Genomic DNA, 4812 nt, shown 5'->3' on the forward strand with positions numbered 1-4812 from the left:
GACCTGTGATCTTATGGTTCTTTTGATAAAGGCCTAAGTCTGCAATGCCAGAAGTTTTGAAGGCCCAGTAAGGCTGGGTATTTAGTTATTCTATTTGGGCCTGCTATAGGCCTATCTATTGCCATGTAATATTATTAATTTGGGTATGTAATAACAATCTTTGTATAAACGATTGGGGTGGTAGTAAAAGGAGATGGGGTAGATTCTAATATTAATGTATAATGGGTAGAAAATATATCTATTGGATTGAATGATGCGTTTGCTTATATGGTCCATTCTCTATGAACACTATAGAAAGCACGCCATTAGGAAAACACACACACTTGCACTATTTGTTTATTAGTAAAGCATGAGCTCAAATGTCCCAATATCTTTGTTGCTATGTGTTATTAGAGAACCATGCCCGTAGGAAATATATGTAGCTGAATTCTCTGTTAATTGGCATTACGACAACATATCCACTAGAGATCATGCCTATAGGACTCTAATCATTTCATTTATTATGGAATTTCATATTTCATCTAGAGAATATGCCTATAAGGTTTAACAATAAAATCAGAATCCCAATTGTTAATCATTAAAAATCCTGCTTGTAGGATGCCACTGTGTCTTAATAACTAGTAATGACGCCCCTTTAACATTGTTTGTATCTCATCTAGGCCATTATCAAGTGTCTGAGTAATTCTAATTTTCCACTCTCTCTATTGCATAATCACCTCGTCGCAACAATTATAGGATTAATAATTGAGGAATTTGCCTTCTCAATGATTAGTGTGTAATAACCTATGCAATCCCATCTATGAATCTCGCTGGTGCCAGAATCTGCTTGCGTGCCTTGATGCCTATCACCTAGAAATCATGCCCATAGGGAGTTAAGCTCATTAGTCTCAAATTGCCTAGCATGAAAACTTGTTTTCCACGTGCATTTTTGTGTAATTGTGGAGGCTAACTTGAGCCTTTAAAAAGCAGAGGTCCAATGCCTTTTGGATCATAGGTATGAGACGTGTAGTGTACGCCTAATTCACAATTTAGAATTAACTAATGTGTTTTAGGTAATAACTTAAAGATAGTAATTGGGTAACAGGAGATGATAGTATGTGCCCGCTGAATAATACGAGTAACACCCCATCTTGAGGGAGTTACGAAATATTATTTATGTTGCATGGGGTGATCCTTTAGGCTAAAAAACTTAGGTACCCCCATTTTATTTCCCCATTATTTTTTAATCAAGTGATTGTACTCAGTTATTCAAAGTCTTTTATAATAATAAAGTTTCTTAAACTTGTTGCTCTCTATACCTTTGTTTATCTGACTAATTCTTGTAACTCAAGTTCGGTTGGGACCCATAGTTGTGGACCTCGAAGAGTGCCTAACACCTTCTCTTCGAGGTAATTTTGAGCTCTTACCCCGATTTTTGGTGATGCTATTTAGTCAAACCTGAGTCATATGCAAATAAGTGCCCTAACATACCTTAAAAATTGTTAGGTGGCGACTCTTCTCTTTTAACCCTTCCTTTATAAGAGTTGTCACACATCAAAACTTGCTTTCGCGAGAAAACGGGGTGCAATAGCATGACGACTCTACCAGGGATATATTTAGGCTCTTACCATAACAAACTTGGCTTATATGAATTAGTCTCCTCTGATAAACGTGATTCTTTTATTTGTTGCTACATGCACATCCCGCTCCCATTTTTCCTCTCATTTGTCTAACTCATTGTTGCATACACATCCCTTCCCTATTCTCCCTTCATTTGAATTTGTGGCAATATGCAAATCTCTTCCCTTCTCCACCCTTCCTTGCTTAAATTGGTTACAACATGCATATCTCTCTCCTATTCACCTTTATTACTATAATTGCTCTTCATTCGTTTAAAGATTGCTACATTATGCCTCTCCCGTCCCTACTCCCTTGCTTGCTTTATTACCTTCTCATATATCCCACAAACTAACTTCTTTCCTTTGTCTTTCTTTTATATTTTTTATGTTTTACCTTAATATTGTCTTTATCGCTTTCTATTTATTATGCAAATACTTGACAATGTGTTAATTATTTTCGCATAAAGCATGCTCCACATCATATTCCACTCGTGCCTAATTAATACCATAGCGACGCTTGATGAGTGTCAGCACTCTTCCAAAATCATCCTTTAAATTTGGAAAGGCTTATATGCGGTAAAATTAGTCGATCGGCGGTGCAGTCGACGGTTCCGTGCCTTTTCCTCTCAAGTTGTCCGCTTGAGGGTACCATTCTAGACTCTTCTAGAAACCTCACTCTAATATCAACTGTGCATGCATCATGTCAAACTTAGTATGGGTTAAAATGTTATCCCCGTGATAATCCTCTAAGGCAAGCCTTGTCCAATGTCCGCCGAGATTTCCATAATATGCCAAAATTTTGATCATTAGTATGTAAATAGTCAAATCTGAAGGGGGGGGGGGAAAGCTAACTCTATTTGTTTGTAGAAAATGAAGAACGAAGTCCCCAAATTCGGCATGGTCCAAAACATCCCACCTTTGCTGCTAGATTGGTGGAAAAATCTCGCACCTTGCAACAAGAATTACGTAAGAAGGGTCCTGGGTAATTTTCCATATCTGTCAGACATCCAACCAAACAGAGCATTGATCGAGGCCGCTACAATGTTTTGGGATGAGAAGAGGGTCGTCTTCCGCTTCGATGACATAGAGATGACTCCTTTCTTGGAGGAAATAAGAGGTTTCACTAATTTTCCATGGGATAGTCCCGGATTACTGGTGCCAGATAATCGCACCCCTCGCGGTTTTGTGAAAATGTTAGGTTTCAAGAAAAATGATGAACTGCTTTGTCTGAAGAAGTCGTACATTCCATTTGAATTTCTTTATGAACGATATGTGCACATCAAGTCATACCGCCTTTATCATGATGAACTCGCCATTAATTCCTTAGGTTGGACGCACCGTCAAGTCTACATGTTCATAATATGCTTCTTGGGGTTTCTGATATTTCCAATGAAAGGGGGAAGGATCCATACTCGTCTAGCCATGGTTGCTAGAACCTTAATGGAAGGCATTGAGGGCAAACCTACACTATTATCCCCATGATCTTGGCTGAAATGTACTGTACTCTAGATTGGTGCAAGCAGGGGTTCGGGCACTTCGAGGGTTGTAATCTGCTACTGCAAGTTTGGTTACTAGAACATTTTCAAAGAGGAGAGTATCGCCAGGAGATCTTGAGTCGAACATTGAATGACTACAAAACTTACCATCACCCAAAGAGAATGAAATTTATCCCAGACAAGTTTGCACAACCTGGAAATGCTGTGAGTTGGGTGTGCTTCTTCAGCAATCTGACGGACAAGCAGGTACATTAGATGTTCAAATGGTTTCCTAGCTGTGAGTTCATCATCAGGTCAAGAGAGACTACTCATCTAGTACTGATCGGGTTAAGGGGAATTTATCCTTATGCTCCCATAAGGGTAATGAGAAAAGCGGGAAGAAAACAGGTTATACCTCGAGTTTCCAACATGGTCCAGTACAAAATAGACTTTAAAGGCGACATTATACCATTCAAGTTCGAGGCACAACATATGTGGAACCAGAAAATCATTGTGGAAAAGGATACTATTGAGCCAGACTAATATCACGCTAGTCATGTGTATTTCTACCCATCATGGCTAGTGGATGATATAGCAAGAGACGTCAAGCCGAGAACTAATTTGAAAAACAAGATCATAAATGACGCTGCTAAAGCACAAGCTAAGTATAGGAGGTTACACAAGAGAGTGTTTGAATTTGAAGCTATGCATCTTGAGCAACACAAATTGAATATGGAAGCAATCAACGAATGGAAGCAAATTGCCACCAAGTCAACAGAAAGACTGGAATATCTGGAGCAAGGATTGATGAAGCTTGAAGGGAAAATGAGGAAAAGGATTGCAGGCTATCAAAACATGGATGGCAATGAAGGAGGGCTCCTAGCAAAGGCTTATCTATTCCTGGATATGAGCGATTTGGGGAATCTGATCGATGGAGTCAAACGAGCCAAGCACGGGAAAGGTCTTTCTGAGACAGAGTAGATTAGGAGAATGTTGTTTTATTGCTTTCCAGTTTAGTTTAGATTTCAATTGTAATAACGCGCATGCCATTAGTAACTCTCTTATTTTTGTCGTTTTGGCAAAGATTTGATTTATTTTCACATTAATGGAATGACGTAATTATTGGCATCAATTTTCTCCAAGTTTATGCATCGCTAGGCCTACCTCGAGAACAATGAGGTCCCCAAAATTAGGACACGAATTTATAATTCCGCAATACCGCAAACATCCTTTTAATACTCCTTACTGACTTGGTTACCTTTTGTTTTTTCTTTTGATTATTCCCATTCCCCAAGGTTGGTTCGTGCATACTTGCATTATCAGCATATCATACCAGATCCCGAGGTCCTCCACCTCCTCCTCCTCCAAGTGATCCCAAAAACAAAGGAAAAACCAAATTGGATGATATGAGTGGTATCAGGAAAGACAACGCTACTCACACAGAGAATGTTGAAACTTCGGAATGAGTTTAAAACGAAATACAAATAGTTGCAGATGATTTCAGAATGGAACCAAATGCTAATAAAATAATTTTAATACTAGAATAGATTCAAGTAGACAAAAACCAATTAGGTACTAACTTTCAGTAGATCTAGAATACCTTACCCTTTTATTAGTTACCAATAACATGTCAATCCTTTTGTAAGTTTGAGCATTGAGTTACAAAAGACTCGGTCTACTTAAAAACCCAACTACTCATAAGTCATAAAGATTGGTAAAGAAATATAATTTTATATTAC

Source organism: Nicotiana sylvestris, chromosome 3, assembly GCF_000393655.2.
Source record: "Nicotiana sylvestris chromosome 3, ASM39365v2, whole genome shotgun sequence".
NCBI lineage: Eukaryota > Viridiplantae > Streptophyta > Magnoliopsida > Solanales > Solanaceae > Nicotiana > Nicotiana sylvestris.